Genomic DNA, 26,112 nt, shown 5'->3' with positions numbered 1-26,112 from the left:
AGTGGCTTCCAGAGACTTGGCAAGTGGCTGCTACCGAATGTTGTTTGCTCGTTATTCCAGAGTGGCAATCACTCAAAAGGGAAAAGCCCAGCATTCCAGTAACTTTTTTGTTGAAACTTTATAGTCTCTGCTTAAAATATCTCCATGGTGCCCCTCTGGGTTATGAAACAATCAGATGCAATATTACTTAATAGCATCAAATGGACACTAGCAACTTACTAATTGAGGGATAATTGTTTAATTCAGGCAGCTACTACTTTGGTTTCAGTACTTTTTTTTCTTTGGCCAGAGAAAAGGTGGTGGTTCTGCATGGTTTGGCTATTACCCAAAAAATTTAAAAGTCAGACCCACATCAGAAAAGATATTAGAAAAGATACATTTTATATTTGTGGAAAACAACAAAAGCGTGGATTATTTCAGCACCACCAGTGTTTCTGTGTTATACTCATGTGGCGGAGAATAAACACCGCGCGCCCCGGAAGTTTGGGCTTTGGGCTATCAAAAAAGAAAGCAAAACCTGCTCTCTCACCTCCTCGTGTCACTGACTGTTTTCTTTTGCCCCTTTCACCCTGACCCCTTCTTCTTCTCAGGGAAGGTGAGATTCAAATCTCTGGAGCCCCCCTCCAATGCTGTCAAGCTGCCGTTCAGTGCTGTTCAGAAATAAGGAAAGAAATTTGACAAGAAGCCACCCCACATCTTGGCTGCCAGGAGAAATACCATCTTTGAGGTCATGCCATTCATGAAGACATTTTTATTATTGTTTTGTCCGTCTATTTTTCTGTTGCAGTCTCAGTGGAAGACGTGTGGTCTTGCTCGTGCAAAACCCATCTGGAGAGAATCCGTTCTTTCTTCTCCACGTCTTTGCTGCATTTCGGCTTCCCCAGCTTCCTTCCTCACCTGGCAAAGCTGGCTGGCTCTGGACGTTTTGCAGGCTGAAGAAAATCACTGTTTCGCCTCCAGCAAGGAACAGAAATGTTGCAACCCTGACTCCTCCTCTAATGAAGAAAGAGTGAACAAGTGCACTTGTTGGGCTTCTTCTCCCAGAGCCTCCGGGCTGGGGGAGCCAAGGCTGAGATCCCGGGACACCCCCCGGTTGGGCTGGGCTTCCCGCCCGCCCGCCCCCTTCCATTTGGGTCTAACTCGCTCCTCTCCCTCTTTCTGGATTTTACCGGCTGTTCCTGAAACAGCTTTACACACGATGGATCTCCACGTCTTTTTACAGGAAGTGCTCACGGACTGAGATGGCAGACTTTGCTCCCCGGCAAAAGTGAGTACCCATCGCGGGCTGAACCGAGAGCCCAGGGGTGACGGGGGATGGTGCGGGCGGCGCCGGGGCCGCGGATTCGAGGCCGCGTGCGGGGAGGCGAGCGCGGGCTGCTCCGGAAAACGCCAGAAACCCGGCGGAACCGCCCGGCGGCAGCCTGGCGGAGAACCGGGGCTCTGACAGCAGGGAGGTCCCCTCTCAGAGGAGCTAAAAATACTCTATCCGCCCCCCACCCCTGCCGCTTTTACAACTGCACGCATTAGTCTTTATAAAGGCATCTTCAGAAGCACCCTTAAGAATGAGTTTCGGCGTGACTGTGGGATTCTCAGAAGGTACATTATTTACATCAAATTGAAAACAAAAAAACTAGCGGGGAGGGGGAAGGGGTTCAGACAGGTGATGCGCCGACGGCGGGCTTGAGGATTCTACCAGCAGCACCAGCACGCGCCACGTCCCGGGTATCCGGCGTGCAAAGTTGAGCGGTACCCGTGCTCACCCGAAAGGCGTGGCTCCCTCCCCACCAAAAAAAGGCAGTGGGAGTAGTGGCAGGTAAGCAGCCTCCTGGCTGTCATCCGGAGCCCAGCCGAAGGGAGGCGGCCCGACCTCAGCAAAGGAATTTCAGCTGCAGAGGCAGCTGCGGGAGCCGCTGGAGGGAAGAGGACCAGAGAGGAGAGGAGAGCGGAGAGGAGGGGAAGTCAGGCAAACTCAGGTAACTGGGGAGCCAGAGCGCTGCCGCAGCGAGGGCTGGAGTTCCAGCTCTTTGAGTGGGAGAAAATCCTTTTAGTGGCCTCTACCTGTGTCCTGGGCAAGCAGCCACGTTGCCCTAATAACAAGCAATTTAGGATTTTTGATGACTGGCCTTGAAAATGGTTGCAAAACAGTATTATTAATCTGGAGGGATTCGTTTGTTTTCATTCATCAACTTGGTTGGCAAAGATTTCCCACCCGAGTTTCATGCTTCTTGGTCGGGGGAGTGTTGCTAATCCCACCTCTGCCTCTGGCTGTGCAAACTTGGGCAAGACACTTATGGTCTCTGGGCCTCATTTTTCCTTGCAACATTTAGGGCAATGTGTATATATATATATATATATATATATATATACCACTAACATTGTATGTGTGCATATGTGTGTGCAACATTTAATGCAATATATATATTGCCCTAAATGTGTGCATATGTGTGTATACATACACATCTACTATATTTATATATATACCATTACTTATATATGAATATATGTAAAATTAGTGGGGCAAAAGTGCTGCAGAATAGTGTAAGAAAGAAGCTGATGAAATTTTAAATTTCAGTGGTTCTTAAAAATTGGGGCTCATAAGTCCTTTTGAGAATTAGATATGAGTCCTCTCCCAAAGGAGCAGCGGGTGGGGAGGGGGAATATTCTTATGCAATGTACATAAAGTTTTGAAAGCGATCCCTGGGGGTTTTTGGACATCCCCTGAAGACCCTGCCTGAACCCCAAGTGAACATCCCTTGCCTTCCTTTCAAGGGCCTGCATCAACCTTCCAGCCAAACCTCTGCAGGCAGCTGGGCTGGCTGTGGGAGTAATCTGGCAGGCTTCCCTGGGGGTCCGGAGTCAGCCGTGCTGCTGAAGGAAGAGTCTTCCTTTCCTGAGTGAGCTCCCGGGACGCTGTTTCCCAAGGGCTTCACCAGTCTCTGCCTTGTGGGGAATCCTCCTTACAAACTCTTGTAATGACTTTCCTAAGGTCATAATTCTGAGCCTTGGAGTTTTCACTCCTACAAACAGCACTGGAGAACACCTACAGAGGGTCACTGTCTCAAAAAAGAGCTCTTCTTGTCCCCTAGCTGGATGTCAGACAGTGAGACCAAGGCTTGGTTTTGAAACGAAGTGCTATTTGCTCCCCGATGCATAGTAGGAATAGTAATGGTCTTCTTTGGGACCTCTGCACTTTTCCTTTAAGGTACTAGGGACTCATGCCTCGTGGGACCTGGGTCTTCCATTGGCAATGCCAGCAAGGTGTAGCAGAGGGCACGGGGAGCTTTGGAGCCCAACAAACCGGGCTTCAAGTCTTGGCTCTCACAGTTCAGGCAAGTCACTGAACTTCTCTGAGTCTCACTTTTCCTATTGATGAAATGGGGAGCAATACTGCTTTCTTGCACAGTTGTTAGGAAAATGAAAAATAAAAACTGGAAATGCCTAGTCTAGAGTCAATGAGAGACTGCTAGTATTGATATTAATGTGAGGTTATAAGTTAGTGGTAAATAGACTCCTGCTTTTTTAGAACAGTTTACTGTCTCCTATAGGGCTTACGTCAGCAGAAGAATGAGTAAAATCAGTCCTGGTCGAGTTATTCTAAAAGATGAATGGTGGGTTCAGAATACAATGTTGGGTTTATTGCTTCACCTTTGTCAAGCAGAGCGTTCTGTGCTGCCAGCAAGTGAAATGTGTCCAGACTGGAGTGGATTCTTGACCCTTTCTCTGAATTCTCTTTTGGCCCATAATCTTGAATACAAAACAGCTAGATCTGTGCCTGTGGCTACAAGCATCTCGGTATGGAAACTGGAGAAGTCTGATGGCTGCCTCCGTCTCCAGATACGCCACACACTGTCTCTGTAAAGAGAAATGTCTCCATTTCCATCTTTCTCAGCTCGGCACAGATTTAATCAACCCAGCTAATACCCTCTGTCTCTCTCCGTGGTTCTGGCCCCTCAGCTGCAAGAATTGAATGACGTAGAAATGGGGGAAAGAACTATCAGGATCTTAAAAGGAAAATGTATTCGTTCTAAGTAACCATTCCAAAGATCTATCAGTATATTCCGGCAAAGCATTCTTGAATGCAAAGATGACAGTATTGATACCTACTATTCACTGAGTCTTCAAGGTGTACTAAGCACTTTCCTACATTCCTTCAATTAATTCTCACAGTAACATTGCAGGGTCTGGATTAGCACTTAAAGCTTTACAGATATGGAAACTGAGGGTTAGAGAAATTTACGTGACTTGCCCAGTCTGCATAGCTGGTAAAAGGCAGAATCAGGATACAAGCCCAGGTCTGTCTGACTTTGACACCCACTCTTGTTCCAGACTCCCTGCAGTCAGAAAGTTTCATCATGCTAACTGGGTCCCAACCTAGTTCTTCTTTCGAAGGGCAGGAATAACCAAATCCTTTGGGTGACTTAAGTGGCATGAACGTACACTTTGCATGTGATACACATCAACAGGTAGCGATAAAATCACCTATGGAGAATAATTTTCCTGCCCCTTCCCCAGCCCAGCTGTTAGACTCAAGAAAGACAACACTCACCCCCAGCAGGTGAGGCTGGCTCTCGGCCACTGACTTCCTGAGCAATTCGTTTAAGTCAGAAAGAGCTCTGAAAAAAAAAAAAAGAGCTCTGGAATTTTCATTCTCCATTACCTTTAGAATCAGTACACTGATTTATATAAATAAACCTTATTAAAGGTTTATTTATATTTGCCTCCGTGTGTCAAGCATTCTTTCATTCATTCATTTATTCCACAAATACTTGCTGAACTCTGAATAAGACAGACAAGGCCCTAGCTCTTGTAAAGCGGCTATGCTAGAGAGATGTATAAGAGACAGGTGAACAAATATATAAATCAGATAATTTCAGATATTGATAAATGCCATAAAGAAAGTAAAGAGAGGCTGGGGGCTCAGAGAGTAACAGGGCTTGGGGGCAACTTTAAATAGGGCAGCCAGAGAAGGTTTCCATAAGAAGGTCACCCTTAAACTTAAACCTGCAGAGTAAGAGGAAGCCAGCCCCATGAAAATCTGGGGAAAGGCTGCCTTAGCAGAAGAAACCTTGAGGGAGAGTTCTGGAAGTGAATAAATGAAACAGTAGAGCCTCAAATACAATGCAATAGCCCCTTAGAAATCAAGTTGAGTTTTATAAAGGAGAAATCACTGTTTGACTGCCTATTATGCTATTCTAGGCTGTTCTGTGTACTTTCTGCCTAGTTTATTTAATCTTCTCAGCATTCTGGTGAGTTAGCTACTCTGTCTTGATTTAATAGTTGAAGAAACTGAGACTTATAGAGGGTGAGCAGCTAGTCCAAGGCTATAAAGCTGGTATTTGAATCCCACAGTCTGTTTTGCAGAAAGTTTACCAAACTTTTTGCTAACACAGCATGTGGCCTTTGAGATCATCTCTTCTAGGGGATAGCGAAAGAGCCAGCAGAAAGAAAATATCAAGTCTATTAGGTTGCTAAATGCTGCCAGTAATTTCTATTTGATGTCCCAGTTTCCAGTCAGCATGTCTAAACCTGCACTGTGTAGTACGGTAGCACTAGCCCCATGTGGCGACTGACCCCTTGAAATGTGACTGACTCGTGCAAGCCGAGATGTGCCGTAAAACCCGTACCAAAAAATACATGTCTATCTCATTAGTTTTTATACTGACTGTATGTTAGAATGGTAGTGTTTTAGCTGTAGGGGTTTAGTTGAAATATATTATTAAAATTAATTTTCCCTGTTTCCTTTCAATTTGTTTTAATGTGGTTAGTAGAAAATTTTAAATCACATATGTGACTCGCATTATATTTCCATCAAACGGCACTGCTATAGACGAATCAGTTGACAGAGATAGGATAGGAAATTTTTCCTCCTTCTTCTTAGCATAACTTTCCCTTTATTCTTGGCTAAGGCTCCTTCGCATGTCTATCCCTTAATACAGTTTCTCGGTGAAACAGTAGACAAGAGAAAAAGAGGTCCCTCTGTGTCCTCCCTCACCCTCATTAGTCTGCTGAGTGGGTGATCATTCAAAGCCCACTACCTCATGCCACTACGGGATTTGATGAAATAGACCCAGTGGTTACTTTCATCACCAGGGTCCATTCCCTTACCCAGGCAAATCTGAAGCTTTCAAGCATTCTATGACCAAAGGGTCATTTTGAACCTGGATATACTTTTACCATAAAATCATTTCCTAGGACAATGTTTTTGTCATTCCGAGACTTTGTAAAATCAGCCTGGCAGACAGCCAGGGTTTCATGTCCGTGTGCGAAGATCATTAAATAAATTATCTCATTGGGGTGATAAATGTTTCCCCCTCTCTGTGCTTTCGCTTAAAACAGCTTGAACAAGATGCAGTCCAAGTTTCCAGAAGGGCTGTTCCAAGGACATCACAGAAGGCCATTTTGACTTCTCCTCTTGTCCACTAGCTAAGGTGGCCTTGAATATGTCAATGCAGTGAAGATATGATTGGTTTGATGTATTCCAAAGGGAAGAACGTGCAGATTCTGGGGTTGTTAGGGGAAGCCTCTGGTCTGGGGTGTCAGAGGCCTGGATTCGACTTTTGTCTACTGGTTTGTATGTTACCCTCCCCCTCATTCCCCCAACAATCTTGTAGAAAGGTCAGTTGATGAGATAATGCCATAGAAGATGCTAATGGAGAAATGTACAATAAAATGATTGGCTATGGACTGTAGACATTTGCTACAGGGAAGAATTTCCCTTCTGCAACTTTCTACAGGGTATACAGGCAGACCTAGGAGATATTGCTGGTTTGGTTCCAGACCACTGCAATAAAGCAAATATTGCAATAAAATGAGTCACAAAATTTTTGGTGTCCTAGTCCATATAAAAGTTATGTTTACGCTCTACTGTAGTCTATTAAGTGTGCAGTAGCATTATGTCTAAAAAGCACTGTACATATTTTAGTTAAAAAATACTTTATCACTAAAACATGCTAACCACCATCTGACAACGCAATTTGTAAAAAAAGAAAAAAGAAACCCAAAATATCTGCAAAGTGCAATAAAGCGAAGACCAATAAAATGAGGTATGCCTGTACAAGATGCTCTTTGAGATATACGAATGGCATTTGTTTCCACTCCAAATCTAAATCTTGGGGGGAAATAGCAGTAAGAAGCTGACAGGAGCGAACTTTAGTGTATCTACCGCAACAGTAATATGTATTTTTTGGCATCTTCTAAGCCAAGTGGTCTGTGCCAGGCTCCATGGGGAAAATTTAAAAATCTTAAAACAAGGTCCTTGCACTGGGGAAGCATGTTATCTCGCTGGGAACATGGGCATAAACATGAAATACCAGGAGCAATGTAAGATGAAATTTTCTAAGTGTTACCTGGACGCTTAGAAACGGACAGTTAGAGTTCAGAGATTCCAGAGGGCATTGTGCTCCCAAGCCCTAAAGTACATTGAGAAAAACAAGGTAAGAGATGGACATTGAAGGGTGTAAGGCTGGGCTGTAGACCAATGGACACTGGGGGTAGGGGATGGTGGGAGGAAGGCACTCCAAGTAAGGAGATGAGCACACCTGGCCTGGCGATGAAAATGTGCCTGGAGTGTTTAGTGATGTGAAAAAGGACAGTTGGAATCACCAGGGAAGCTTTTAAAAGTTATTGAGGTTTCCAGCCCATTCCAGAATTTTCATTTAAGAATGGGGCCTGGGTGCCAGTGTTATTGTTGTTTGTTGTTTGTAATTCCCCAGAATATTCTAACATGAAGCCAGAGTTGAAAGTGACCTAACAAAAACACAAAGTCTTTGTCTTGTCATCATGGACAATAAAATTAAAAGGGTAATATTTTCAAGGGAATGAAATGGACAATTAAGATGTATGGTCTTTATTTTGTAGGAGTTTTATATACACGAATGCAGTCTTTTTAATTCACAGACAATTGTTTGTAGTGATTCTGTCGACTTGGATGTCGTGGCTGAATGGTGTCGCCAACTGCCCACTCCTGTACGCTGTGTGCTTTAGGGGTGCCCTTTAGTCAACCCTGGCTAAGTGTGAGGCGATTGGTATCTCATAGCTCTTTGTATCCACCAGGCTTTGTGTAGTCAATTGCAAAGGGCTTCGTTATCATGCCCATTAGCGCCCACAGTAGCTATTTTTTAACAGTCTGTAACCTTGCTTCACCTTTCCAACTTTACAAATTGGGAAATGGAGTTTAATTACTTGCCTTGGGACTTGAGGCTTGCTGGCAACAGAATGAAATGAGGATTCTCAGCCACTGAATTCCCCGTTTCTTAAGGCGTGTGTGCCCCATCTCCTGCTGCTGTTAGAAAACTCTGTACTTAGCCATGTTATTTCTTCAATAAATGAATGTTACAGATCAGTAGGTGAAGGATGACTAGTCTGCCCCAGCTGGCAACACTGATTATAAGTGTCAGCGGCCCGCAGGTAGCTGCAGTGGTCCCAGGAGCCGCAGCCCTATCATCTTGGAATTCAAGTGAAAGCGTGGTCAATCTTACCCACTCTTACCTGTGGGAAGTGAAGTCTCTGTAGTCCCAGAGCTTTCAGGCTGTTCTGATTTCTCTTCTCTGAAGCTTCTGTTCACTGAAAGGATGATGGGTTTTGTTACACACCTAAAAAAAGAGAAGAAAGCCCAGCATTTTTTACAAGCTGCCTTTTTAAAGAATTCCATGTACGTCTTAACTTCTGGGTTTACTGCCAATGGTGAGGCTGGGAGGTCTTTATGAAGGGTGATGGAACAGAGCTAGAGTCTTAGCATTGCATCCTGTTTAGGACATGAGGATAGGGCAGTTTTGTGCCATTCCAAAATGGTTATTTTCTTTTCTCTTTCTCTGTCTTGAAATCCATTACTGATTTAAAAACAATTTCCAATCTCTTTAGCTATAGCAAAAAGCAAGCCTGTAAAACAGTGGTCCTTGACACTGACTGCACACGAGAATCACCTTAGGAGCTTTAAAAAATAAGGCTGCCCGGGCCCCATCCCTAAACCCATTAAATCAAGATTCTGAGCATGGAGCCTGGGTTTCGTATTTATCTACAGTTCTCCAGGTGATCTCCGCTAAAAGCTGACCTTACTTCTCAGCTAAGGTCCAAATCTTCATGACTTATTTCTTCTTCTGCCTTGTTTTAAGTGTCATGGACCCCAGAGAAGCATTCAAACCGTATTTTCATTGGGTAGCAACTTCATCAGTCTACTCTTTGGAAGCAGGATTTCTAGCATAAAATTGAGGTTTCTACCTATATAAACTAACTCCATATTCAGAGTGGCCCTGCATGGCCTCATGACTAAAATTTCTGTATGTGCAGTTTGGAAATCAAGTTGCCAGAAGCTTGGAAGATAAAGGTTAAGCCTCCCTGCCGTCCATGTGTTAGATTTCCCAGTTGCCATGTTGGTATTTAGTCACCTAACGCTTGCTTTCTGTCTCAGCCATTTTAAAGCCAAATGACTCCATTCCCGTTCACACCCTTATTAAAAATATAATTACAGCAGTATTCTCTGTTATTGGGTAGACTTTATTAGGTGAATTGGCCAAGAACTAACTAGGTTGTGTAAAACTCTCTCGGTCTCAGGAAATCATTTGTGTTGCAGAGGCCACCAGCATCAGACCGGGCTAAAGGAGTCATGAATCTGGGTTTGGAAAGAGCCAGTTACAAGTCACACTAAATAGAGAAGAACTTAGGTTATGGAAGGTGATTCTAGAATCAATCTGAGAATAATTATCCAGGGTCCGGTTAAGTCTAAGACGCCAACCCTTCTCAGAAGGTCGTATGAATACCCAAAAGTAACCAAGTTCTTGTGCTAGATGTGGGGGGAGGGGGGAGGATGGACCACTCCACTTTTCTGGAGTGCTGAGATTGCAGGATTAGGAGATGAGAAGGTGTTAAGGAGGTTGCAGAGGAAAGGATAGGCAAAGGTCTGCTCTTAGCCAAGCATCATGGGCAACAGCAATTATTATTCGCTCAACTAATATTTATAGAGGGTCTGCTCTGTGCCCGGGACCGTTACAGGATAAAGTGATGATGTTCTTGTTCATCTGAAGTTTACATTGCAGTGAGAGGAAACAGATATCCATAGTAAGAAACAGATAAATAAACGAAAATCACTTAGTGCTATGAAGAAAAGTGCAGTGAGGTAAAGGGATCAGACCAATGAGGGCTGCCTTCAATAGGTTTACAGGAGTTGCCCTCTCTGAAGAGGTGGCATTTGAGCTAGTGCATCAGCGTTGAAGAGAAAGCCACACAAAGATCGGGAAGAAAGAACCAGGCAGAGGGAACAGCAAGAGCAAAAGCCCTGAGGTTGGGAAAGGTTTGGCGTGTTCAGGAAACAGAAAGGAGACCGGTGTGGCTGGACACTTAGGGAGGAAGGGATACAGTCAGACAGGAAAACAGCCCTGAGGGCCCGAAGTCATGCATGAAATTAGGATTAAGTGCTTTAAGGAAATCACTGGGAGCTTTTAAATAGGGGAGTAATGTGTCTTACACTGCATTTTAGAGGTCTCTCAGGCTCCTATGTGTAGAGTGCATTGTAGACTGGAAGCAGAGGGAGAGCTTGGGAGGCTGGTCAGGAAGTCCGGCAAGAGGTGATGCTGGGGCAGTTAAGGGGTAGCAGTGGGTAGAAGAAGTGTTGGATTCAGGATGTGGGGGTAGAGCCAGCATGGCTTTCAGATGGATAAGGCCAGTGAAAGTGATACCAGACCTAGTCCTGTCAGATCATTGCCCCTGCCCTGTCTCGACTTGGGCCACTGGATTTGAACCAAAATGGAAAAACATTTAGGGTTATTTGAAAACATGGGGGATTTTGGCCTTAACCTATTTAAGCAGGGAAAAAACCAAATTCCTGTCCAAGGAGAAATTCCTGTTTGTTGTGTTTTTACCTCCTAACCAGAAAAATTTCATCCTGTCTCGTTAAGACTGTTCTGATGGGTTTTGATGTTTCTGATTAGTGTGCTTTTTGTAAGTGCTGGAAATGTCACATTCACATTGCTAGTTTATCTCTTTTCCCAGTATTTTGACTCTTGGGCTATATTAACTGAGCCCTTCATGCTGTTGGACATTTACACGTGGCCTTTTGCAGTTGGTCAGTTTCTCCATATAAACTCTAACATCATAATAGCAAGCATTTAATGAGCACTTACTATATATATCAAGGCATTGTTTTAAGAATTTCACATGTTTTAACTCCTTTATTTCTCCTACCCATCCTTTAGTTAGTGTTCTTATTATTATCATTTTATAAAAGAAGAAACTGAGGCAAAAAAAAAATAGTTTAAGTCATTCACCCAAAATCACACAGCTGGTAAGTCGCAAAGCCAGGTTTTGAAAAGAATCTGGTTGCAGAGCTTGGCTGTACCACTTTCCATGGATCTCCTTTTCAGTCTTTCCTATATCACTGAAGCTGTGACTTCGGAATTAAACTTGTTTCTCCTGCAAAAACCTAAAGGTACCACTAGGGGGCACTTCAACTGAGCAGGGCTTCCAGGAGTGGGACTGCTGGGGAAATGGCATAATTCAGAGGTTGGATGATCCAGCCGCCTCCAGGAGGGCCTCGCATCTGAACCGCCTGCCATCTGCCAAGGTGGAAGGATAAATGCCCACCAAGGGAGCTGGCTGGACAAAGGTGCTGACACTAGAGGACACTTGAGGAAATGCTCCCTCTTCTCCACACCGCCTCTTCTGCCCACTATGCATAGTTCCTGTAGTTGTACCCACCTACCTGTCCCCTCTCAAAGGATGGAAAATACCAAAGTTACTCAGTAAGCCCTGCAGCAAATTCTAGTAGCTCTCCAGGTCATCTGAGGCTGGCCTTAAGAAACTAACCGAAAAGGAGTCATTAATTCAGTTGTGATCACAGTTTTGCTTTAAAAATATTAAAGAGTCTCCCTAGAGTTGTATTATTAGAAGTTCAGTAAGTCTGGTGAACATAGGAGGTCATGCTGTCTTCTGTACCTTCTACTGAATATCGGCTCCAGGAAAGTCTTCTCTCAAGTGACTTGGTTTTCCAATAATCAGCGTGAAAGTAACAGACCTTCCCCTCTTCCTAATGGTGGTAATGACAATGAATTTAACAGAATGGAGGTTTTTACAAAGAAGCTCATTAAAGTTTCTTTAACTCCACTAATGAATTCTCCAGCAATGACTATAAAGGCAGTAATTGTGGCAAAATTCCTCTTCTAGAAGTTTTAGCTTGTTATGTATTTTAATTAAATAGAAGGCAATTTTTTTTGCTCCAGTTGCCATAGGGTAGCTTTCTATTCAGATTGATGTGCAATCTTGGGAATTGTTGAATTTACCTAATCAAATCGTCAATCTGCTCATTCAACTGTTTGACTTTCAATAAACGTGTTATTTTAAAATGATATACATGACAGATATTTCCTATGGTTATATTAACTTCCAAATTCAAAACTACAAAGGAGTCAAAGAAATATAGTTGCATTTGCATTAGGCTATCATCTTACTGAAGTTAGGAAGATTTCAGTGGAACATCAATTAATTACAGAAAGCTTGAAAGCCATTTCAGGCCTTTGAATATCCTCCAAATAGCCCAGAATTCTGCAAACAGCATAATTCTTTTTTAATTTTATCTTCAAATCTGTAAGGTAAATTCCTCCTTTATTGGATGGCTTTGATTAAATACTCAGCAGAAAGTGAGTGAATGTGTATCAAATGTAGATACGTCTTAAAACCAAGTCATTCAAAGATCAGAAAAATGTCATGGAAGCTATGTGACCATAGGGGTGATGCCATTGCTTCATTTGGAGTTTGACCAGAAGAGTTTTCTTTTTCTTTTAGGAAACTTTCCTGATTTTACTTTTCAAAGGACATCGCTGAAACCATAACATTGTTCATATCTGTGACTTTTAAATTTTTTATTTATTTTTGTATAAGGTTTAAAATTCAAGGTAAGAAAGAATATTCAATAAAAAATAGGCCTTCCTTCTCCTGTCCCATGGCTACCCAGTGCCCCCAAAGGCAATCACTCATATTATTATAAAAATATCCTATACCTTTGCAAAAATACACTAAGTATATAAATATAGGCTAGGTGTCCTTTTTTTGTTATTTCACATGAGATGCTGTGCTCTGGGAAGCCAGAACCTACATTCTATTATGGACCTCCCAGTCCTACCAGCACTGATCCCTTATTGAACCTGGAACTTCCTATCTCAGCTCAAGTGTATTATTAGAGGATGCACAGCAGTATTTTCAGAGGAGGGTTCACCTGCCAAGTACAGAGGAGAAGATGCAATTACATGAGATGCCCACCCTGGGTATTGGTGGACATGTATTTTCTGTGGTGAGTTTACAAATAATCCAGATGGAGTCATTAAGTATCGGGATAAGAGTCCTTGGGGTCTCAGCCTTCTTGGGCTCAGACTTCTGCAGGGACTTAGGAATGTTGGGGTTCCCTTAGCTCCCAAAGCTGCCACACATGCCCACTTTCAGAAGGCTGGTGGTATAAGCTCCTCCCGGCATTCCCCGAGCCTCAGTGCCATCTTCTGTGTTGACCTAGGGCACAGCTTGTCCATGGTCATCACTCACTAATGACCATTATATGCATGTCTCCTCTAGTGGATCACACAGGAGAGCATGGAAGGCCTAAGAAATGCGTTCACTTCCTTATTTCATCTCTCCTGAACTATCATCTTACTTTGTTCCAGAAAGAATTCCCCTTTGTCTCCACCTACCACACTAAGATGCCCCCATGTAAGCCCCCCAATTTTTGTGTCCCCACTCACACTCTATTGTCTGCTTTCCTCTGTCAGACACCGTCCTTCTCTGAACGGAAAGTTCCTAAGAATGTATTAAAGAACTTGGTCAGCCGTTCAGGCCCCCATAGTTCAAGAAGTGAACACTCCCAGCATTTGCAGTTTAATAGCAATGGTTCAACCTAATATCTGTACTGGTGGGAACTACTAGCAGCTAGGTGGGAGAAACATATTTGGGGCAGGTGAAGACCTCCAATCACATGTGGCAGTAGTTTCCTCTGCGGCTGACATGTAATATTACAAGTATGGAAGCCTTGTCGTTATCCAGCTGAGTTAAAAGTAAGCCCTCGGTGCCAAAAGTAAGCCCTTACTCTTTTTTGTTGTTGTTGTTGTTGCGGTACGCGGACCTCTCACTGTTGTGGCCTCTCCCGTTGCAGAGCACAGGCTCCGGATGCGCAGGCTCAGCGGCCATGGCTCACGGGCCCAGCCGCTCCGCGGCATGTGGGATCTTACCGGACCGGGGCACGAACCCGTGTCCCCTGCATCGGCAGGCGGACTCTCAACCACTGCACCACCAGGGAAGCCCAGCCCTTACTCTTATTTCTAAACATCAGTGAATTAGGATCTTGTAAGAACCTGGAACTTGCCCTCTGAGTAAGAGTCTCGTGTGTGTCTTGCCAATGAGAACTTTCACTAGAATCAGATAGACTCAGCACAAATGTCAGCTCTACCCTTTCAGGGACAAGGCTGTGGAGCAAGTTAGTTGCCTGCCTGTGCCTTACTTTCTCATCTGTACAGTGAGGACACTAAAACTTACATTCCAGGGTTGTTGGGAAAATAAGACAAGATGAAGTATGTAAAAACACTTGGCACCAAGGAAGCACCCGATTCATGGGAGTATCACTTTCATCAGAGAATTCATAGCTTACGGGGAGGCCAACAAAGGTACAGGCAGCGAGGCAAAATTCCAAGGGCACGGAGTAAGTGTTGAGTGCGAGCTTAGCATGCATTAGTAAGCTCGTGAGGTCCTCAGAAATCCTTGTATGGGCCACTCAGTTCAACCGTTTCCCTTCCTTCTTGCACCAGCAGACCACCATGGCACTTCCGGTTGGCAACCATAAAAGAAGTTACCTTCTCTGGATACAGAAGCAGCATATTCCTTCTTTCTGCTGAATCTGCTTTGAGGCTGTGCCTCAGAGCAGGTATGTGACTCATGGAAAGTTTGCTTAACTTCTTTCGAGTGTTAGTCTCCTTATTTGTAAGAATAAGATAATGAAGATAATGCCCTATTCCAGGATTGAGGATAGACTAAGATAATGGATGACTTATAGTCTATAGTTCGTCCTCAGAACAAGCTCGTTCCTTTCTCCCGTGACCCCCCATATGTGGATGGTTTGAACCGTGCGTCACACATGGAGGGAAGGCTCTGGAATGATAACAGATAGTTTGTTGACTTGGTGCTTTGTACACCCAACCACAAATGGCACACTTTCAAGGCCATTGTTCTTCCCAAATACTTAACCGGGGAGCTGGGTTATGAGCCTTTGGTACCCAGATCTGATAAGTATTCAGGAAGACTCAAGAGAGATGAAGCTCGGCGATCAGCTGAATATACCTTCTCCATTTGCTTTACCTTTGAGGCCACAGGCAAATCAGAGCCTGCTGGGCAGTGTGCAATTCTGAGAAATGAGGAGAAGGCAGAAGTACCTGTTCTTCCTCTAGTAAAGCCAAGGAAAATGGAAAAGCTCAGAAATATATCAGCACCACTGGCAAGCATAAGAGGGAAGGCAGTTAATGTGCCGCAAAAACTCACATTGCTGGGGAAAGCACCGCTCCCCGCTGATGTTAGAGAGCCTGTCAGACTGGCCTCAGACTGGACAAAGCCCTGAATGGCCAGAGACTGGACTCTGCAAGAACCGGACCCTAGGCACCGAGGATTGAAAGCCAACCTAATAAAGCCGGCCTGTTTCCATTTCTGAGCAATGAAATGATATGGGGTTTGTGACTCACTGACCCACTTGGAAGGCCAAACAATTAATGAAAGCAAAGTGCTTGGCTTCTTTTGGCCACGTGGAGGGGGCTTCAGACTTGGATTGCAGTGTGTGCACCAGAAGGAAATGTCAGGTTTAGATGCTTATTATTATTCGCTATTTAATTTGGGTTCTTTCCGTTTATTTCTGATTTCTTAAACATAATTGTGATTAGTGACATAATTTCATTGGAGAACAAATGTGTAGTAAGAATCCAGTAGCGAAAATCTGTAAGAGACTAAAATAGGTTTAGGAACTGCGGTAACATGGGCTCCAAATGTCCTATGTTAGGTTGTTAAGGTGAACATCAGTAATGTACACGGGGAATACTTTGAAATCTAAGGCATGATCAAAATGTAATAATTTAAAGGTTGTGGATTCCTTTTAAAACAGAAGTTGCTGTGGCTTAGGGAAATCTTCAACGGGAGCATAAGCAATGCTTATGGATTCTCACCAAAGTAATCAGGAGACTGTGTATGTGAGAACTTGATGAATACATGTTCAAGTGTAAAACAATTTCTCCCCACAATGGTAATTCATGAAGGCCTACTTTACAAAGTGGCCAGTGATTGGGACCTTCTTTTTTTCTTCTCTTTTTTCTTTTTCTAACGTGATTTCTTTTTTTTTTTTTTAATTTTTGAATCTTATTTTATTTATTGTTTTATACAGCAGATTCTTATTAGTCATCAATTTTATACACATCAGTGTATACACGTCAGTCCCAATCGCCCAATTCATCACACCACCACCCCACGTGGCTTTGCCCCCTTGGTGTCCATACGTTTGTTCTCTACATCTGTGTCTCAATTCTGCCCTGCAAACCGGTTCATCTGTACCATATTTCTAGGTTCCACAAACATGCATTAATATACGATATTTGTTTTTCTCTTTGTGACTTACTTCACTCTGTATGACAGTCTCTAGATGCATCCACATCTCTACAAATGACCCAATTTCGTTCCTTTTTATGGCTGAGTAATATTCCATTGTGTATATGTACCACATCTTCTTTATCCATTCGTCTGTCGATGGGCATTTAGGTTGCTTCCATGACCTGGCTATTGTAACTAGTGCTGCAATGAACATTGAGGTGCATGTGTCTTTTTGAAGTATGGTTTTCTCTGGGTACATGCCCAGTAGTGGGATTGCTGGATCATATGGTAATTCTATTTTTAGTTTTTTAAGGACCTCCGTACTGTTCTCCATAGTGGCTGTATCAATTTACATTCCCACCAATAGTGCAAGAGGGTTCCCTTTTTTCCACACCCTCTCCAGCATTTGTTGTTTCTGGATTTTCTGATGATGCCCATTCTAACTGGTGTGAGGTGATACCTCATTGTAGTTTTGATTTGCATTTCTCTAATAATTAGTGATGTTGAGCAGCTTTTCATGTGCTTCTTGGCCATCTGTATGTCTTCTTTGGAGAAATATCTATTTAGGTCTTCTGCCCATTTTTGGATTGGGTTATTTTGTTTTCTTAAAATTTCTTAATTTTTAAAAATGAACTCTCAATATTTGGAGGATATCAATCTGTTTTCTACAATATTTGTTCTATTTTCCCTGATTTGGTGATTGTCTTTTAATTCTGTTGAAAATATTTTTGACAAACAAATTTGTAAATTTTTGTGGCTCGAAGTCTATCACATGTTTCCTTTGTGATTACTTTTTAGCTGTTCATTCAACAGGTACTTATAGAGTGTTATGTGTTTAGGCACTAAGCAAGATACTAGGGATAAAACAGAAAACAAGACAGAGATGACTTTGCCTCCTCAGAGCTTACAGCCTAATGAGGGAGACAGACAAACAAAACGCAGGCCATTTTATAAATAATATAGCTTATTGTAAGCTATGCAAGGGAAGTACAGAGTGTTTGAGACACTTAATCTGGAGTTTGGGGGTAAGGGAAGGCTTCTGGAAGAAAGCAGCTTCCTAGCTGAGAATGAAGTGACAATGACAATGTGAACTGGGGCAGAGGAAGCAGTATGTGTGAAGGTTCAGTCACCTAAATGCTAAATGTGCTCTGTGCTTAGAGCACGGGTGTGTGTGTGTGTGTGTGTGTGTGCATGTGCCATGGGGTGAGGGGAGCAGCGGTCAACAGTATGAGCAGAGGACCCTTGGGGAGGCTGCTGCCATGGTCCAGGAGAGAGGTAATGATGATGGGCAGGGAATGTGCTGCATAACTCATGCCTTTTCATTTGAAAAGCAGTGCTTCAGCTGTATATATTACGTTCTTATGCACATCATACTGTCTAAAGCAAAATGATTTATTTAGGTTTATTGTTATGTCCATTCTTGGGCCAGCATCACTGACCCAAGATACAGCATCACTGTATCTACTGGTTTTGAGTTTTATGAAACATTTAAACCGGTAGGGCATGTACCCTCTGATCACTTTTTACTTTCAAAATCTACTCTTGCCAGTGTGTTCTCTTAGATAAATTCAAAAATGATTTTGAAAAGTTTGAAGAGTATATGCATATATATAACATATATGTGGGTAAATACATATCTGTATATGTGTGTATGTGTGTATGTGTGTGTTTACATATACACACACACTCGCACGCGCACACACACACATAAAATTTCCCATTGGTAATTTGATTGGGAATGTGATAAACTCATAGTTCAGTTGTGGAAGAAATGGCATTCTCTTTAGTATTGAGTCAGCCCATCAGGAAGCATTGAACTTATTTGAATTATCTTTTATATTTCTTGTCAAAACCTTACAAATTTTTTCATATAGGCCCTCACATTTAGGAGGGTTAGGGTTATTCTTATGCATTTTATAATTTTAGTTTTTCATTATGAATGGATCTTTTTTCCATATCTTCTCTCTGATATTACTGAAATATAGGAAAAATACTAATGTGTGTATATTTTCTATCTATTTAACTCATTGTAATTAATTATGAGTTTTTAGTTGATTATAAGAGTTTGTAATCATGGTGTCTGTAAATAGTGATAATTTTTCTCCTTCTAATAGTTGCATCTAATTTCTATTTGATGTCTTACAATATTGATTATAATTTCTAGTAAATAATAATGATAACAGTGAGCTTCTTAATACCAATTTTAAGAAGAATGCCTCTTTGTTTAACACAGTTCAAAGTACATTCTGTGAGAACTAATAAAATAAACTTGGGAAATGCTCCAAATGAAATCCTGTCCCTCAGGGGTTCATTATTTATATTAATGTGTTGAGCGTCTGAGATCTGCAGTAAAGAAACATTCTACTGAGTTTGAGCATTTCTAAAATTCATTTGACCTCAGAAGTATTCTTCTCTCATTTGGAAATTTACATCAGTTATGACAGTCAAAATTATATTAATTTGATCTTACTTTTTTCAATATTTTGTGCATCCTTATCTCTATCTTTTTGCCATGTGGACTATGGTTTGGTTTTGCTATTCTTTTTTTCCAATAATTTAGAGGACTGTCATTCTTTTTTTATTTCTACAAATGATTGCACTTAAGATTTTTCAAAACGTTTCTACCTATACTTTATGCTTACCAAGGTCAAAGACAGGAACATCCATTTTCTAATCAAGTTCAGAATGAAATGGTGTGATTGAATTACCCCCTCACAGATGAGAAGTTTAATCCATTTTTACTTCCTTCCAACCCTTTTCTCAGTATTTATAAGAATAATTTAACATTTTCATTCAAGTTACTGTCGGTATTTTATATTACATGACTTCTCTTTCATGAATTATTTTACCTGCTCAGCAGGTAATCATTTACATTATATTCCTGGACAGTTCTATGGTTATCTGATTTCTGTGTCCATAGCTATTGTCATTTTACAACACAAGTTACTTACTTTTGACTTCTTATTTTAATTCATCTCTCAGGCAGCTAAAAGATGTCTTCAAGAATTATTGTAAGTAGGGCAAGTAGGTCATATATATATTTTTTTAATCCCTTGCTTAGCATGAACAAATTTCTGTCAGATTTCAGCATAATGATTTGTCTGGGTATAGAATTCTTATCTCACCATCTTTCTTGCCTTTCGTATTTAGTCATGTGGTAGAAAAATCTGAGCTCATCCACATTTTTGTCTCTCAGTCACCAGCTTTCTTCCTGGATTTTATGGGTTTTACATTCTAATTCAAATATGTTATCATAATGTATCTAGGTGTGAGCTCTTTTTACTGATTTTGCATAGTACTTGCCAAATCAATTCAATTTCCAGAGTCAGATCTTGCATTAGCACTGGGAAGGTTTTTTAAAAAATTTTTATAATTTTGAATATTTCTTTGGTTATATTTTCTTTATTCTCTTTCTCTTTTTTTTTAATTGAGGTATAGTTGAATTACAATGTTGTGTCTTAAAAAGGATACAAATGAACTTATTTACAAAACAGACTCAGACATAGAAAACAAATTTATGGTTATCAAAGGGGAACGGGGGATAGGAATAAATTAGGAGTTCGGGATTAACAGATACACACTAGTAAATGTAAAATAGATAAATAACAATGGTTTACTGTATAGCACAGGGAAATATATTCAATATTTTGTAATAACCTATAATGGAAAAGAATATTTTCTTCTTTAAAATATATTTTTTAAAATTTGAATGCTTTTTTTAGAGATGTAATTTACATCTGATAAAATACAAAGATTCTAAAGTGTATAGTTTTAGCAGTTTTACCAAATGCAAATATCTGAGTAACCCACATCTCTATCAAGATACAGAACATTTCCATCATTCCAGAAAATTCCCTCATGTTCTTTCCGAGGCAATCGAACGACCAGAAGTAACCACTGATCTGATTTCCATCACCTTAGATTAGTTTTGCCTGTTCTGCATATCATATAAATGGGACCTTACAATATTGTGTATGAGACTTCTTTCACTTTTTTCTAATGTTTTTTGAGATTTGTGCATGTTATTGCTTATATCAGTAATTCATTTCACTCATTGCTGAGTAGAATTCTATTATATGAATACACTGCAGTTTGTTTATTGATGTTGCTATTTGTGGATACCTGGGCTATTTCCAGTTTGGAGCTATTGATATTCTCGTAAGGGCTGTTGTGGACATATTTTTCACTTCTTTTGTATAACTAATTACCTGGGGTAGAATTTTGAGGTCAAAGGGTGGGAATAGGTTTAACTGGTAAGAAGCTACCAACAGTTTTCCAAAGTGGTTGTGTAAAATACCCCTACCAGCCATGTGAGTTTCAGCTGTCCTATAGCCCCACTACCATACAGTGTTGTTACTCTCATTTTAGTTGTCCTATTGGGTATGTAGTGGTATCTCATGGTGATAACTCTTCTCTTTTTCATGAGTACAAATTAACACTGATTTGATTCTGTTCCCCATTTTATGTATCTACCATCTCTTACCATGTTTATTCCTTTTAGGGAGTACAATGTGTACAGCTTCTATATTTTAGGGAGTGTCTGATTCTGTTTCTTATAGTGTCAGCTTTACCTCTTACCGCCTTCAGTGGACATATTAATGCTATTATTAATGCTATTCCTTTTTTGCTTCCCTACAATCCCTCCTTATCTCACCCAGCACCTTTTCTTCTTTCATCCCTTTATCTCGGAATGGCTGCCTGTCCTTTTCCACAGCGTCCTTTTTCTACATCCGTTGAGGGTGAGAAACAGTTTTCTAAAATTGTCTTTGAGGTGATGTTTCAGTTCCCTTGTTATGCACTTTTTCCACTAGCTATGCTACTTATTTTTCATGTTTATTCATCCAGGAATGAAAATAAATCTCCTTAGACCCAATATTTGTGAACACATAGCATGTGCAGTGTGTTCCTGGACCTGCTCACTATGTACTGGGCTGTAAGTTTTCTGGTCCACAGCTGGAGGGCAGAATGACATGTCCTAGTTCAAGATCAGCTCCTGACAAGAATGCCACTGATAGAGCTCTGTGTATTGATTTAGGACCTTCTCTTCCCCCACTGTCTATTCTCCTGCACTCAAAATAGAGAACACAAAAATTCATCATCTTTAGAAAGCCCTTCTTCCATGGGCTCTTCCTTTCTCCCCTGTAGCCTTTTCTTATTGAATGTGTTCCAGGATTCATTGTGCCACTACTCAGTCTTGTAACATCCAACTTCATTGATTTCTGGGGATTGAGATTTTTATACAGATATGGAAGGGGCACCCAGCTGGGTTGAAGATGGCTCCATTTAGCAGAGGGATAGCTGTACAGTTTTCAGAAAAGGGACGAACACACTCCCTACCTTCTTTGAAGCCAACAGTTTGGCTTTGTTTCTAGCAGCAAATCACATGTTGCTTAATAATGATGATTCTCAATTCAGTGCCATGGGTTATGTTCATCTTAACATTTCAAGTTTCTGACTATAGACTGACTGAAGGTCTTGGTTTTGGGTATTTTTTAGTTTTCCTTCTCTCCCCTCCTCCACCCCATGTCTTTACAAGTAATCAAAAATAGGGACATCTCTCCAGAAATCCAGTAAGTGTCTTTTTAAATTCTTTACAGTTTTAAGATTTTATCATTCTATATATTTCCCCCACAAATCTTGACTATACCTTCAGTTTAATCAAATCCAAGTTTGTATGAACAACTAACATGTTTCTCTATTTTACACATAAATAACGGCAAATACATAATGAACCCTCTAGAATTCTTTAGCATTTTCAAGTGCTGTCTCACCAAGAAAACCCTTTTACAGATGACCAAATGTCCTGGGGAAAGTGGTGAGAGGAAGGTAGTTAATCATATTTTTGTTGCTTTCTTAAAAAGGTGATTAAGTGTATGTCTGGAAAGATGTGGCATTATCATCTCTGAGTGACACTTGAATTCAAGTCAACTAATCTTCACTGAGGTCCTGTGACGTATCAGGCACATTCTAGAAGTTAGCCATATAGAGATGTGTAAGACACAATCTCCTACACTGGGTAATTCAAATTCTCCCTTTGACCTCTACCACTGTCCTGTATGGAAATGGTGAGTCCAGTCTTTGGAATTGGGAAGAGTCTCCTATATTGTTTAAAAATCTTTTGACTCTCATACAAATGTATTTTTTAATCTCTTAGCATTATGTTCTTTATGTCTACCAGGAAAGCTTTTGACTCTGGAATTATATTGCATTGCTTCTTGGGGATGCTAAGATTGAAGAGGTGAGAGTCTTTGAAGAATGACACCAAAAGGCTCAGAAACTTAAGACTAAATCTCAGCACAGCTCTATGGGCATTTTGTAGGTACCCTCTGCTGTGTACAATGAAAAATCCAAAACCTGCTCCCTCAGGAAATAGATCTACCTTAGTCATAAGATTCAAAATGTAACTAAGCATTTCATCATTGCTTATGAGTATGTATTATATACTCTCAGCCCAGGATACTTTTCTAATCCAGAAGTAAGACAACAATGTTAATTTCCAATCTTCTTTTGAGAGAAAAGTTTCACACAATTAGCCTTTGAAATATATATTCCCTAAAGTACCATGAAAACATTGTCCCATAAAACAGTGTTTCTAAGAAACACGCATGTCCTCATCTTGATGATTTTTCTTATCACAACCAATAAAAATAAGAGCTGTGTTGTTCTCTTAATGACCCTCAGAAAAATCAATCTCAACCTTCTCAATATTGGCTTAGGACACCAAGGATACCAAACAAAGAGAAAGGTTCAAGGAGAGAAAGATTAACTACCTGCCCAAAATATTTAGTACAGCAATTCCGAGCTCTTGGTAAAGGCTCAAATTTCCCATGTTTTCCCACTAGATGAAAAGAGGATCCTTGCTATTAGGAAACCATATTCAAGAAGTTAGTCCCACTAATACTCCATATAAATTATTGCTGTCTTGACACAGATGTTTGACACTTATTAGCAAAGCTGTGTTAGACTAGCACAAAGCCCCCATCAGATCTACATTAACCCCTCCAGCCACTGGACCATCATTTAGTAGGTATCTGCTTCCCTCTGCACCATGAGTGGTGGACAATACTTCAGACCACAAATGGGCAGAATGATCCAAAGTTTTGGCACCATAGGATGCTATCTGCCTTCTTGTGATGATTTCAGACACAACCTAATGACACTTTGCCATGGTAGGAGCTCAAGAAATGTTGGTCTCTCACCTCTTTTCTTCTACTTAGTGGGTCTTGCTAGTTACATCCTCAGGAAAACGTCCTGCTGAGCAAGGCATCTTCTGTCACCACTGTCACCTCTGGCATAACCAGATATTTGATGGTACCTAAAGATTTTTTTAAACCATATTTTACCAAAAGCCCAACCTCTATAGCACAAGAATCTACTTTGAGTTTTCTATTGCCTGTTGAAAAGGACAGCTCAGTCTTTCTAAAAGGATTGTTCTCAAACCAGGGAGCATATAAGGCAACATGTCAACAAGGTGGCCTCGTAACTGGTGCTCCTTCCAGGGCCAGATGAAAGATGTGGTTAACTCAGATCCTCTCCTGTCCCCACTGCCCTTTGGGGTGGGGTCTATCCAGGACACAGCTGACAGTGAGAGGTCATCAGGGATTTATAATGTGTTTAAGAGCAAAACCACGAATGGGGTCATTATGCACCATCCCCCATATTGTCAGAAGACAGATGCTCTGTTAACAGAGGAATTTCCACTGACATTTCCAGGGACACATAAAATAATTGCCACTTGAATGTTTTTTTCAGGCTTTCAAAGGAGTGTAGGAGTGGCCTAAGGCTATATTGCACTCATGTCTTTAGTCAAGGTTTCATTGATAGTATATCTTGTATTATTAGTTTATATTCAAAGTGATGCCCTCATGTATTTTTCTAACGGAGAAAGGAGCCCTATTATGATCACCGTTCTTAAGAGACTTTCGTAAAACATTCATTTATTCTTTCAATCATTTACAAGCAGCTCTTGCCTGCCCACCATGTTGGATGCTGTGCTAGGCACCAAGATGAAAAGGTGACCACTGTCTACCTTCCAGAAGCACACAGTCTAGTGGAAGAGAGAGCGGTAATACAGTCACGGGTAGAAGCGAGGGCACTTATTGAAGAAGCAGGAAGAGAGTAAGGAGGAGATTCTATCGAGGAAATACCACACACAAACTTACAGTGATTCACATGTCCCTAATATTTTGGGCAACTGCAAGTAGTCTGATGGGCAGAACATACAGAGAAGAAATAGGAAGTGACAGCAAGTGTGGCTAAGAAAGTAGGCTGGGGTCAGATGGTAAAGAGCTTTGAGTACTGTGCTAAGTGGTTTGATCTGTGATTTGGGGGAGTCACAGTTAGTAGAAGACTTGAAGTCAGGTCTCTTGATTCAGAGGCTTGGTTTTCTCTGCTAGATTACACTCATCCCTCCAAGAGCTAGGGACCACCACCCTGGATTTGACTAAAGCTCACCCAATGGAAATATATAAATTACCTGTTAGAAGCAATAGGTGAGTTCTCTTATTATTATCTCCATTTTACAGATGAGGAAACTAAAGCATAAAGAAGTTAAGTAATGTGTCCAATGTCACACAACTAGTTAGGCGATCCCAGGCAATGTGACTGCAGAGTCTGTAGTTTTAACAACACTTTATCTTCCTTTGATCTAGCAAAATTTATGCATTTGTCTGTGTTCTACTGATGCTAGTTTTGACAAGTAAAGGCTGCCTTCCAGGATAGTTTTGATAACTGGTCAATTTTGAAACTGAAAAGATTAATGCAGGGGTCCCCAACCCCTGGTACCAGCGCGTGGCCTGTTAGGAACTGGGCCACAGAGCAGGAGGTGAGTGGCGGGTGAGTGAGCGAAGCTTCATCTGCCGCTCCCCATCACTCCGCATCGCTCGCATTACTGCCTGAACCCTCCCCCACACCCCCATCCCATCCGTGGAAAAATTGTCTTCCACGGAACCGGTCCCTGGTGCCCAAAAGGTTGGGGACCGCTGGATTAATGCTTATGATAATACAGGTCTCAGGGTCAAGGAATGAAGGATAATCCCTAGTCATGTCTCCAGATATCTTTTTCTTACCCTTTCATGGCTATATGAAACCAGGTATCTGAAACTGGTTTCCTGTTAAGCACAGAGAAGTACTAGAAAGATCTCAAAGGAATATTAACAGATTTGATGAGACCTCTGAGATGTTACAAATACTGCAGTTGCATTTACTACCCAAGACACTGAAAGGTAAAAGCTAAAAATCTAAGAGAGAATATTATGTGCTTAATAAATACTGGTTGTTTGGTTTTGTTTAAATATTCATAGAGTGAATAAAAAGGACATTGGAGTGTAAGCTGAAGTCAGAACCAGACAGACAGGTCCTGCAAGTGTTTCTCTTTATGCGTTGATATTAATAACATCCAAACAGGCCTTAGGGCTGTCTTCTTACTTTGCCCTTACCAGAAGAGTAGGATATCATTTTTCTTGGAAGCCCAGATGTTAAGTATACTCTTACAACATCACTCAAATTTTGTGATTTTTACAA

The 26,112-nt window shown here is 41.3% G+C and overlaps 1 protein-coding gene across 4 annotated transcripts in view; it reads left to right on the top strand.

The window, feature by feature from the left end:
- The first annotated feature begins 1,114 nt into the window (after positions 1-1,114).
- The window catches only part of PRLR (prolactin receptor), a 165,154-nt gene continuing 140,156 nt past the window's right edge, over positions 1,115-26,112 (top strand). For all 4 annotated transcript variants that reach the window (XM_067730505.1, XM_067730503.1, XM_067730507.1 and 1 more), the window contains exon 1: positions 1,115-1,267. The gene's annotated coding sequence lies outside the window, so the exon portion shown is untranslated. The remainder of the gene's footprint in view (positions 1,268-26,112) is intronic.

Source organism: Pseudorca crassidens, chromosome 3, assembly GCF_039906515.1.
Source record: "Pseudorca crassidens isolate mPseCra1 chromosome 3, mPseCra1.hap1, whole genome shotgun sequence".
Classification (NCBI taxonomy): domain Eukaryota; kingdom Metazoa; phylum Chordata; class Mammalia; order Artiodactyla; family Delphinidae; genus Pseudorca; species Pseudorca crassidens.
Note: the sequence above shows the minus strand (reverse complement) of the source record. Positions and strands in the feature narration are given on the sequence as shown.